Source organism: Neopsephotus bourkii, unplaced genomic scaffold (assembly GCF_033783945.1).
Source record: "Neopsephotus bourkii isolate Nb327-2 ecotype Australia unplaced genomic scaffold, CSIRO-AGI_Nbou_v1 NB_620, whole genome shotgun sequence".
Taxonomy (NCBI): Eukaryota; Metazoa; Chordata; class Aves; order Psittaciformes; family Psittacidae; genus Neopsephotus; species Neopsephotus bourkii.
The window spans coordinates 995608-1008791 of NW_026901120.1; the positions used below are offsets into that span (position 1 = coordinate 995608).

The 13184-nt window shown below is 43.1% G+C and overlaps 1 long non-coding RNA gene across 1 annotated transcript in view; it reads left to right on the forward strand.

The window, feature by feature from the left end:
• Positions 1-5289, forward strand: part of LOC133211546 (uncharacterized) — a 48981-nt gene extending 43692 nt beyond the window's left edge. Inside the window, exon 2 of the long non-coding RNA XR_009725223.1 lies at positions 4984-5289. This is a non-coding gene — a long non-coding RNA (uncharacterized LOC133211546). The remainder of the gene's footprint in view (positions 1-4983) is intronic.
• Positions 5290-13184: the final 7895 nt, after the last annotated feature.

Sequence of the window (13184 nt, forward strand, 5' to 3'; positions counted from 1 at the left end):
TTCAAAGCAGGGGTGGGAATTAGTTCCCATTTGGTGCCAGTAAATCTCTTCCCCATGGTGTGGCTGCGTGTAAATGTGGAAGGGTTCAGTACTGGGCCATGGCGAGGCTTTGTTGATAGGGGTGAGAGGAGGGTAAGAGCAAATTCCTGGGTGCTGCTGGGGCGTGTGTTCACAGTTCCTCATTTCCTCCTGTTTTCACAGGTTGCATGCATTTACTCATCCTTTATAGAGTGTTAATCTCCTGTTGCCCGTTTTCCAAGGGTTCGTAATTGGAATCTGTTTGTAACGCACCGCTCTTAAGCTCTGATAGCCTTGACCAGAGAAGGGATTTATAAAGAAGTGCTTGATTAAAAAAGTACAGTGTCAGATAGATGATAAACAGGTGGTAACTGGAGGGACGTCTGGTTACCAACATGAATAGAAGTGTTCCAGGATTCCAGTAAAATCCCCATTACAGGGCTAGTGCACCAGGACATGGGTAAAGATCCTTGACTTTTCTTTATATCACAGTCATAAGCATATTACAGAATCAATGGGATTGTCTTTTTTCGTGAGGAAACAAGTGAGGATGGGATTTAGCAGTTACTTCATTGAAATGAAAGGATGCACCCTGGTTATTTTACCAGACTCCCTGTATCCACACATACCTCTCTTGACTGCTTTTGCCCCTCATTGATTTTAGTTGCGGGGCTGGAGATAAATCTGTGCATCTCTATGATGCCTAAAAACTGTACTACTGACCTATCATAGGAATCAAACCCTTCTTGTTGTCCAAGATACTTACTCTATAGCTTACTACTTCTCCTTAAAACAGCCAGAATTTTCTGTCCCTGCCCCTGTTTGCTATTACCATGTAGGTTCCTCAGTGAAAGCAGAGCCAGCAGTATGTCTGTGTGTCCTTCCTCCTGCCCGAGTCATCCTGGGTGGTGCTCAGCCCCTCTGTATGTCCCCATGGCTACAGCTGAGCCTCTTTGTTCAGCCTTGGGTAATTCTCCCCTTTCCAGACCTCCTCCATGCAATAAATTAAGTCAATCTGGCTTCCCCACTCAGCCCCTCGCTGGTGTAGGGACTGGTTTAGTGCTCCTCACTCTCGGCTCCCAGTACAGGGGATGAAGGTCTTCTCTAGCATGGGAGATCTGCATGCTCACACCAGGGATACATCACATTTCCTAGGGTTATGCAGAAAACCTAAGCAGAAATTATAAGCTGTATGGGCTTTTATAATGTAAGTTGTATGGACCAGTTTGTCTCTAAGAAAGGAACGTCAGGCATCCCAGATGTGTCACTTCCAAACTGCTTATACATCCTAAAGTCATCCTTTTTTATATGCAGCACGTTATGTCAAAGGAATTGCTAATAATAACAGCTCTTCAGCTTTTATCCCTTAGGTTTCCACTCAGTTCTAGTTCTAATCTCCAGCCTAAAATCTCTGCCTAGATTCCCTACGCCAACCTGGCTGGATGTTTCAGGTGCTGCTGAAATCACCCAGTTATTTGTTCCACGGAATCAGGGCATGTTTCTGGGACTACTGTAAAGAGCAAAACAGGGAAACACTGTGGGCATGCAAAGGAAGAAAAATCCTGGAAAAAATTATGGCAATGAGCAAATCTTCTGGTACCCATTAAAAGGGAATAATTCTACCCAAAGGAAGGGGGATTTTCCCGTTGTGAGATGAAATAAACATTCAGAAATGATTTGTGTGTGTGTTTAGATTTAAATTTAGACTTTTATGAAGTAGGTTGTTCAAAGGCCCTTTCCTTCCCAGGGTAGTTTGGTTACAATCTTCTCCTAAGAAAGAAAAATCTCTGCATAGACCACAGCCTCTGAAGCTTGCTTTGCTCGGCCCTCAGCGTGCAAATCACACCACGCTGTGGGATTTGGCAGCAGATCTTTCACTCTTTTAATTACTGCTGTGGTCCTGGTAGATGCACAGCATCTCAGAGCTGAGATCTGAGTGGTTCTGTGCTGCAAATAAATATGGATACGTTTAGATAAATGGATAGAGGGTAGATTTAGATTAGCTATAAGGCAGCTCTTCCCTGTGAGGGTGCTGAGGCGCTGGCACAGGGTGCCCAGAGAAGCTGTGGCTGCCCCATCCCTGGCAGTGCTCAAGGGCAGGTTGGACACAGGGGCTTGGAGCAAGCTGCTCCAGTGGAAGGTGGCTGGATGAGCTTTAAGGTTGATTTAGGTCTTTTAGGAGGTCACGTTTCAGACAAAGCTATCTCTATGGCAGCACCTAGGTTGGATGCAGGTTTTTGAAATAGCCACAGCATTTCTTGTGCAAGTATATTTAAGGAGGTATTGCAAAGGAGTTATTTATGAGAGGCAAGCTATCACCTAGACACAACCTTTTATGTTGCTGGCTTCTTGACTAAAATAGGTACTTTTGTGCATCTTGAAATACTTCCCCAAACAGAGAGGAATTTACACTGAAGCCATGTGTACACCATGCTTGGAGGTAACAAGGCTGCAGTCCATGCAATTAAAAAGACGGTGCCATTTGGTGAAGTGTTGGCTTTTGCTGAGCACAATAAAGACCCTGTGCTGTTGTTAGAGTCTCAAAAGTAACTGTTAATATTATCCTGGCCCCAATCCAACAGTAAAAATCAACTCAGGTCTGTGTCATTAACTCAATATTATGTCACCTGAGTAATTGCTGGGATCTCAGTTTTTCCCTATTCTACACAAATCTCTGAGTTTTAATATTCAGGTACATTAGACTGTAATTTCCTATTGATTTTTAAGCTGGGAAGATGAAGAGGTGTAATTTTAAGAAGCGTTATCAGTTATTTGATTAAATCAATTGCCTCCTTTCACATACAGTAGTCACATAATAGCCTTAATTTGACAGTAGCACAAAGACCTTATCTGTATTTTTGAACTGTGGTTGCCTACACGGCGTGTCCTCATCCTTCCCCTCTCAGAAGTATCTGGTGGGTGTTTTGATGGAGAGGTCAGCTCTGGTTTAGGCTGTGAGGATTAAACATCTACTCTCTGCAGAGGAATTAAGTGGTAAAATGAAAGCCAGACACTGAATCAGCTCCTCTTCATTTGCTGTCTTGGAAGGAATAACATCTTTCCATAAAATCTGTGTAGCCAGCTGGTTCTACCTCCAGTCATGCCGGTTTTACTGGCAGACCTGATTTATTGGGTAGCTTGGTGCCCAGAGCAAAGTGCTCTCCTGACCTGGGAGGATGCTGCTCCGCAGCCTTGGGCATGTCTTCAGGAAAAGGGTCAAATTCCCAGCTGGAGGCTCTTGCTAGCAGAGCTCACGCCTGTGTAGCTCTTCCACTTCTCTCTCCATCTCTCCATGAAGGATTTCTTAAGGCATTTGTTAATGTCAAATGTCCTGAATGTCAGGATTACCGTAACGTGCTCAGAAGCCTGATGGGGTAACACTTGTCCTGTCCCTAATTGGCTCATTTCATTGTTTGACTGAAAAATCACAGAGTACTTTCTGCCTTTTGCTAAGAGGTTTAAGTGTTTTTCTGCAAAAGAAATCACGTAGAAGGGTTTTTCTTATATCTATTAAAAACTGAGTTACTCTAATAAAAGTAATACAAGCTATAAGGCCTATATACAAACTATAGGACCTATAAGGATGCTGAGGACTGACTATTCATTAGGGACTGTAGTGATAGGACAAGGGGTAACGGGTTAAACCTAAACAGGGGAAGTTTAGATTGGATATAAGGAGGAAATTCTTTCCTGTTAGGGTGGTGAGGCACTGGAATGGGTTGCCCAGGGAGGTTGTGAATGCTCCATCCCTGGCAGTGTTCAAGGCCAGGTTGGAGAGAGCCTTGGGTGAGATGGTTTAGTGTGAGGTGTCCCTGCCCATAGCAGGGGGGTCGGAACTGGATGATCTTAAGGTCCTTTCCAACCCTAACTATTCTGTGATTCTATTCTACGATTCTATCTGTTGTTGGAAACAGCTCAGTGCTGCATAACCCACTTTGAGCATTTTTCATCTGTGTGTTTCAAAAACGCTTTGAAAAATAAGACAGATTATCACAATCCCTATTTTATATGTAGGGGAAGACCATGAAGTGAGTTGTTCTTAGGGCACTGATAGCACAGGGAATGTATCCTAAACACCATGATCTCTCTTCTAAAATTCTATTGCCAATGCTCCTGTCTGTCCAGTATTAAAATGTACCACGGGTGGCCTCTCCCACTGAATGACAGACACAGTATCTTAATCATGCGTGAGCCTTCATATCTTTGCTTAACTCTGTTAATAATGCAGTTTCTCTCTATTTCCTCCATTGATTCCTTGTGCTGTCAGGGAAGGGTCTGAGTTACCTTTGCTTATAAACCCCTCTGCCACGTGGGCACACGCAGAGTTCACTTGTATGAGATTCCCCTGGGAATTTCAGCTGGGGGTGCTGGCAGTGGAACTGTGGGCCCAGCCCTCTGCAGGCAACTATCCCGTGTCATCTGAACTGCAGCACAACCTCAGAGATGAAAACCTGGCCCCACTGATGAGGATCCAGATGGATAAATTCAAGTTGGGGGCCCAGTTTTGACCTATGTCTGATTTAAATGCAAAGTATCGCAAATCGTTTAAAGCCATTCCTGAGTGTGTTTAAGCTTACCCATGCGAGCACTCTCATTGAAGTCAATTATGAACAATGGTGTTTCTTTCTTCTTTATTCACTGCTGATTTCTGGTACAGGGTGTAAATGACTCTTTTATTGCCTTTGACATCGAAGTCCCTTAGCCAGCCACTAAAGAGGCATCATACTAATTGATAAATGCTGCTTGCTTAGGGAGGGGGGCTTTTAACTTTATAATCCTATTAAAAATGATAGATATGTCAAATACTTGAGCCTACTGGACAGAAGGTATTATTCTGCTCTAAGGTTTCCAGTTTAATTCTTTTTGTGAGCAATTGGGCAGAACCACTGGTGGAAGACAAGCAGATGCTCTTCAGCTGTACTTTTCCATAAATGATTTTGTCCTCTTTCTGTGTTCCCCTACCAGGCATATCAAGTTCAAAAGAAAACGTTGCCTCTCGCTAATGAGAAGATTAATTGCATTCACATATGCAGCAGACTTTGCCAATCCTGTTGAAAGTTTGATGACCTTTAAGAGACAAAGTTTTAGTGTGCCCAGGATAAATAATTCATCCTTCACTGATCTGCCCTCTGTATCCATCTGCTTAATGCTGAGGCATGTTGATTAAAGCGACTGAGTGCAATTATCTTCATACTTCATCGAGATAATAATATCTGTTTTCCTATTGTACTTCAACGCACAATTGCTCTTTTAAAGATATCAACAGCCCAATAGATGCAGGGTCCATTTTCACTCTGACTTATTCCCAGCTCTCCATAGCACTCTTCAAAACCTCACTAAAAGCTCTGAGTTTCTCTTTTCCATATGAGTTCCTTTTCCAGCACCGAAAGCTGAAATGTGTAACTAATCCTCTTGGAAAATCTCTGAAACCATCATCTTCAAACACCACCAGAAAGTTCATCTCTGTTCGCATGCACAGGCAGAAAAATGTCATCTCGGCAAGTGGCAGGATGTGATTTGCTTTGATTACGGCAATTATTGATTCTGCAGGGCTCCTTCCATCTAGGAAGGCTGCAGGCAGCCAATTGCCAAGAAAACTCATTGTCCCCTTCCTCTCCCCCTTGCAATGCCCATTTTGCTGATTTCTCACCCACCTGTTGCCCTTTTGGGTTTCAGCCCAGCTTTTCCAAATAATGATGTGTGCACATAACATCAGCTGGGAGTGCAGCCAAAGGCACTACTCATTGGGTGGAACGTGCAAGGGTGGATGTTGGTCCCTGTCCCAAAGAGCATGATGCAGACATTGCGGCTCCCCTCTGGCTATCAGCTTCAGGGGACATGTTGGAGGCCTCCTGCAGTGACCACATGCAGGTAAATAAGCTGATTATGGAATAGCCAAGCAGATGGTCTCTTTTGTTGCTACCTGTGAACGTAAGTACAATCCTCCTATTTCCCTGGGAGGAAGGAAACATCTCAGCGGACATCACACAGTTCTTAGTTTATTTAGAATGAATGAATATTGCAGCCATTTAAATGAATCTTTCCTGGCCCTACATGGAATTAGACTGAACTGGCACCATGTCACCCTGTTACTGGAGAGAACAAATATTCCCTCTGGCAAAAATCCTGCTTCAGGCTTGACAAAAAAATGTTTGGCTTTTTTTTTATTTCTTTTCATGTAGAAATCAAAATTGGTCTTAAATGCTCTTTGGATTTAAAGTTGCTTGTTAGAGAGGAAACAATGAAAATGAAAGAGGAAATAATAAGGGATAGCTGGGTTTTTTAAAGGTGATTTACCGACGAAAGGAAATCCTAGAGATTAGGAAGTTGTTTAAATACCAGTGACAGTCCCATATGGAAACAATCCAAAATCGGAGATTAGAGGGGAAAAAAAGAAAGATATGAATTGCAAAGAACAAAGCCATGAAGGAAGGGAAGGTAAATTCAAAAGGGGAAAAGGCAAAGCAAAGCAAAAAAGCCTCTTAAACCCAGAAACAAGACACCTGCTTTTCTGGCAGTTACCAGCAGCAAGGAAGACTCCACCTGCCAAATCCCATTTTTAACATCAGTAAATCATCGTGTGGGTAAAAGAACAGGATGATGGAAAGGAAACAATTCTCACTAATTAGCATATCAGATGCCAGCTCTCCCACACTCCATGCTCACAAGAGCTCCAGGTTCACTTCAACGTGGTGGGAATAACCCTTCTTCCCGTCCGAATGGTGCACATGCCTTTGCCTGGAGGTTGGCTCCCAAGGGGAGGGAATGGGATGCAGTTGCCCATGAACCAATGTGGCTCTCTAGGATCCATCATCCCCAGCCAAAAGAACTGGTTCCGAACACTGCATCCTGACAGGATAGCAAAAGCTGGATGAGAAAAAGCATCTTGAGATGCTGAAGCCAGCCCCTTCTTGGCAATGGAAGGGGAATTCTAAATATTGGAGGAGGATTAATCGAATCTGTTGTAAAAAAGGGAAGAGCAGCTTGGCTGTGTGAAGGTTGTGCCTATTAGATTGTCATGCTCATGCTCCAAAATACTCAACAGCTCATCCCAGAGTGCACATGAAACAGAAAACCAGCAGCATATGAATGGAGTTATGGGATGGGGGAATATGTTGCAATATAAATCACCTAAATTGAAAGCTGGATTTTGAGCCTCTGGACCATCTTAAAGTCTGTGACGTATGTGGAGAGTCAGTCTCATGGCTTTTGTTAAATTTAATGGGTGTGTTACAGCTGAAATGTCTTACATTGCCTTGGAAATGTATGTCACGGTGTCAAGGTTGCTCTTTGGGAAACTATTGATGGACAGGGATTTTGTTTTTAACTTTATAAAAGTACTGTCATCAACGCTTTTTTGCCTATGATGTTTGCTTGGCATAATGTGGACTAACTGGGGGTATATTGATGTGGAGAAAGAGGCAGTGGCAGATTTCAGGAGGGAGGGTAGGAGACCACTTAGTTTTGCAATATTTGAGTATCTGGATATATATATAAAACCTCCCCTACATATAGTTATAGTAAAGACCATATGAACATTACAGCTCAGTCAATACGTGTTAAATAGGGTTTCTTTAACAGATGGGAAACCATAAACAGTCTCCTATGATATATAAACAAATTAAGGAGAATTTCCAGCTCTGACATTTTAATAGGGTATGATAAATAGTTTGGCATCATGACAATATCTCTGTCAAGATAGGGACCCTTGGGATGTAATTACTCTTTGAAATAGTTATTTAGTAGCTTTCCTATCTGAGGCCATATTATATGTTTTATGGAGGACAGTGGAAGGTCTTGTTAGGGAAGTTTATCCGACTTGGTTCTTGGAGCTTTATCCTGTCACTGAGATCATTACCATGATACCTTTCATGTGATTCAACTCTGTTCCACTATCTTTCATGCACAACTAATGTCTGACTCATATCCCACAAATAACGTTGGTACAACAAGCTTAGTTGTGTGTTGAAGGAAAGACCTATCAGCCTCTTTTATTATGGGTAGGTTGGTTTCTGGAATAACAATCTAACAAAGGAAAGTGTAACTACCAGGAAAAAAAAAAGCCAGTTGTAATTGCCTACTATTCACCTATAATTTATTAAATCAGTGTCAAGACTAAAGCCTTGAAAATGAGGCTTCACATATGTACATGATTACTCCTCTGCCTGTTTGCACTCTGCAACTGAAATAAGCAGTGATTCATCGGGAATGAAGTTTGAATTAATTAGAGAATCCCCCGTCTGCAATGGACACCCTGTTTTCTCTAGGCATTCAATGGGTTTGGAAAGGTAACTGATGTTTGTCCATCCAATGGTGTAGCAGACCCATAACCAAGTTTTTCCACTTTCTCCAGAAATGAACACTGTGTTGTGACACCAGAGTGTTGTAATATGGAGAAGCCCCAGGAATGTGGATGGGATGTTTTTCATAATGCAGTTTCCATCCTGCCATTCTTTGGTTATTAATTGCAATTCCCAGTGTAAACAGAGATATATCTGGACTCGGTTTGGCATGGCTTGGCTGCTTACATCTTGCGTCTCTGGAATTAAACAAACCCCAAGCAAGCTCAATGGGGCTGCAGGAGCAGAATGTGATGTTCAGTGTCCTAGCAGAAAGCCCCTATATCTGTCTATAGGGATGCTCAGTGCCACAGTTAAGCACAGGAAGCTCAGTGGCCTTAATCAAGCATGATCAGAGCTCAGAGCTTACACATATTCTGGCTCTATCAGGTAACATCAATTAGATTCAGCCCTTTCTGGGAAAAGGAAAGCAGAACATGAGAAACAGTTTTGCAGCTCAGCCTTTAGGTACCATTCTCCTGCACACCCATAATAATCCTTGAAGCTGCTGCCTCCGTTATAATTTAGCAATTAGAAGAAAATATTGGTATTTAATTAAACTTGTCAATCAACCAGAAATGAATTTTCCTTATCAAGAGGAGCTGGATTTGGTTTTGCCACTTGGAAGGAGAGGTTGAAGACTCTTGTAGAATGAAGCTTTAATTAAGAAAGGAGATTTGGATTAACATGGGAAGCAGAGAATGAAAGGTCCTCAAAAATTATCTGAGTATGATTCACAGGAGGAGAGGAACCTAAATATGGGAACAGATTTTTTTCCCTTTTTTTTTCCTTAAACTAAAAGAAAAGCTATATGGTGCTAAAACACCCAGGTAGAAGAGGCACAGGAGGGATTTTTAAGAGCCTAGGATGTCTCTGTTCAATTCATTTTCCTACTCTTGATATTTAGGCATTTCAGATATTCAAAGTCTGGTCAGAAAGTGCCTACACTGTGGGGCTTAGCAAATCCTAAGGATTTGGATGCTTGACTCTCATAAATTTAGATAGCAGAGGAACAAATGGCTCTTCTGAAAGCTTTAAAATAATCCACTTTTTGTTACTTTCTGGCTGTGCTGATGACACAGTTGGATGGACACCTCCGACTCCTGCCTAAGCCCACAGATCCCTTGCACTGCTCCAGCATATCCATGCCAGGAACTGCCCCAGGTACCCAGGACTGTCCCCTCGTAAATCCCAATGTACTAAATTCAATGCTCAGCCCTCTGTTTTGTCCGCCCCAACCCCCCCGACGACTTCTTCCAAAGCAACATTGATTTTTGTGGCATCAGCTCCTGATCCCTGGATGTGTTCTGCATCCTGACTCAGGTATGTCTCCAAAGGTTGGTGTCTTGGGGATTTGTAGTAAAATCATCTTCCTTTTCATCTTATTTGGATACAGGACAAAAGCAAATCTCTTTTCCTGAACGCTGCTGAACCATTCAGCTGAAACCGAAACACATCACCAGGGCTCAGGCATGCAGCACAGAAAACCTGAAGTCTGGGAATCTTACAGATAACCAGCAGAGATGGCAGCCATGGAGGTCAGACCATGGCAGTTTCCTCCTGACATCTATTGACCTTGGATCAGGCCCTCAGAAAGCAAGTTTGGGATGAGAGGAATTCATGATTTCTCCACTGAAAAAAGTCCCAAAATCTGAACTCCTTGTAAGAACAGTGGGTTGGGTGGACTCCATTTTACAGGAATCTGCTGGGAAGAATAAGTCAATTTTAATCCTTAATGAAGTTTGAGAATGGTTTGTTTTGTGCAGCTATAACTTCCTGGCATGCAAAAAATACCATTGAAGCATTTCTGATCTCTTCCCTTAACAATAAGAAAGCCTTTCCTGTTTGTTTGGTTAATATAAGTTGCCAAAGTCAAGTTAAATAACTCTCCACCCTAAACCCCACCTGTAGTTGCTTGAGTACTTTGATATTTCATTACCTGTCTGCATAAGTACTGGTGAGCAGAGAGAAAAGGAGGATGAAATGGTTTTACTCGAGGACATGGCTTGTGACAGCTGTAATCCAGCTAAATGCAGGCACCCAGGTTCATCACTGCCCTCAGCCTTGGAGGAGAAGGGGTTTATTTGGCAAGGGAGGGTGCTATGAATGAGGTATTTGGATAAATGATGGATGGCACTTAGAAGTTGTTTTACTCTGAGGAAATTGGTTTTCCTTCAAGCGTGGCCAATGCCAGAGTGAATCCATGCTCTGGGGAATTTGGGGGATTAGGCACTGCTGCTCTAATGCTACACAGGAAAAGTTGGAGGGGTACAAAGTGCAATCCCCAGACGCACTCAGGTGGATAGGGAAATGGGATACTGGACACTTGGGATATTCCACCTCTGATGCTGCTCCAGTCAGCCACCTCCTTCCAATACCATTTGTTTCAGGGGAAACAGGAAAATGCTGAAAACATACTCAGGGCAGTCAGAATTCATGAGACTGTGCTCTGTGCATTAACTGAACAGCAGGAGCTGCCGGGAGGTAAAAGATAAAATAAATGGTATTAGAATAAAAAAGGTACAATCCAGAAATGATATTTATTTAAAACTTTGATTTTGCTAAAGAATTTCCTGTGTGCTTTAGGATATTCTGTGTCTGATGTGCTCTATGGCAATTTGATTTTTGTATTTATGGCAACTTCAGCATCTTGTCCTGTGTCCCCACATGCATCCAACCTGATGCACAGAAACGCAGGGTTGCACTGGGCTGGTTTTCAGCCCCAGTGTTTGATGGTGTGTCAGAAACAAGGCTGAACATAGGGAGATGTCCCTGCCTATGGCTTAGAAGTGGATGATCTTTAAATTCCCTTCCAACTCAAACCACTCTGTGATTCCATGTTGGCTATGGGACAGCAGTGCATCTTACTGTGTAGACTGGAAAACAGATCTGCTGTCACTCCAAAGTTCCTAAAACTGAGGGATGTTGAAATCTGTCTTCTGAATTCTTGGGTATTTCTACAGCCTGCCCAGAAATACAGTTTTCCATGGAGCAAACTGGCAATTATCACAAGGCAAAATGAGATTTCTTAAGAATGCAGTGAATGGCCAACGTCAATAGAAAAGTACTCCAGAGGTTGCCAGGGATATTTTGGGACAGAAATAAAGAAGAAGAAAAACTCCCAACCTCCAACTAAATAATTTCCTATCGACTTACAATTCCTCAGTGCTTCCCTCTGAAAAATTGCAGGAATCAAACCCCACAGATATAATTAAACCCATATTAGCAATACGGGAGAAGGCTGCCAGAGCGCGCGGTGATAGGTGCGTTACCCAGCACACTGAATAGCATGAAGCTGGGCTGGAAGCTTTCTGCTAGGTTTAGGACTTGCTTTTAAGCTTTCTTCTTGCACTATTCTTGTGCTCAGCCATTGCTTTCTCCATGGAGTGAATTCCATCCCCCAAAATCATGTTTTCTCCTCATCTGTCTGCCTGGACATGTTTTTGGATGTTTGTACCATATCCTGCAATCAGTATAGAATTTTCCCATTAAAAAGCTACATGAAATATTCATCTTTACACCTGAGAAAAATGTTTGTCATTTGTTACGATCCAACCTGGAAGAAGGAATTTTTCCCTGCAGAAATTGCACTTTAAAGTCTGTTAAAATACTCTGATGGTGTTTGTGGAGGCCTTAGCCCAGGGCTGCCCTCAGCACTCACAGCAGGAGAAACAACAGCTCCTTAATTCCATCCAGACAAAAGAGCTCTGGTTTGAGGAACAGAGGCCTGGTTTTATTTGCTCATTTTGGTTGTGATGCTCACAAGTCACCTTCCTTCTGGGAGTTCTTGCGATGCACGGTGATGCAGGAGGGCCCTGGGGTTGGTTGTATGGAGGTTGAGGCACTCTGGTTCACCGGCTGACAGTGTGGGGATGTGGAAGCTCTCCCCAGCTAGAGCAAACAGCAGCTTCTCTCTGTCCTCAGCAGGAGAAACAACTGTCAACGCGCCCTTTGTGGCCACTCTTCTGTTCAGCTCCTGTTCCTCTTGCTTCTTTGTGTGCAGTGTCTGGAATTTAATCCCGCGGCCCAGCCCTGCCAGACATTAGTCTGCAGGCACATATAGACTTTCCTTCCTGAGTCACATGTTGTTTTACTTTGATAATTGTTTTAGATGCATCTGTGTTTGCTTTAGGACCCAGACCAGAGCTCTGCACTCTTCAGCAGACACTGGGGCTTATCCTGAGGTCTTCCATGTGTTGTTTTTGTTAGCATCCTGGTTGTATCCTAGAGAAAAACATATCCAGTGTTGGAAATACCATGTGGCCAATGGGATCTTACATTTGTGTTATACAACCCAGCAGCGGGGTTCCCTTTTTCTGGGAATTCTTTGTTCCGGAAAAGTAGCGCCAAGGCAGTGAGATTGATTTATGTCACCAATAGAAACCAAACACTCATCGCAACATTTCACAAACACAGAACGGCTCCAAGGGCCTTGGTATGGAGGGGTGACTAATGCTGCTGTCCTGAGCCCCACAGCTCCCTTCCTCTGCCACCAGCCACATGCAGCGAAGTCTGGCTGCACTACCCCGCACTGCATGGGTTTAGTTACCTGTATGGGGTGGTTATCCTACCTGTGAGTCTGCCTTTGGAGCTCACTGGTGCATAAAGTGACCCAAGATGTTTTTAGGAAGCAGAAGAACAAAACAAAGCAACAGATGTGGAGTTTTAAATGAAATAATAATCTCCTTCCTCCTGTCTGCAACCTGAGATAGTAAACCAGGAGGGCATACAGTAACCTTGTGCCTGCAGGCTGGTCTCTGTGGTCCTTAGATGTGTGGTATTGACCACATCTATCACAAGCTCACAGGGTAGTTAAACCTTCAGTAT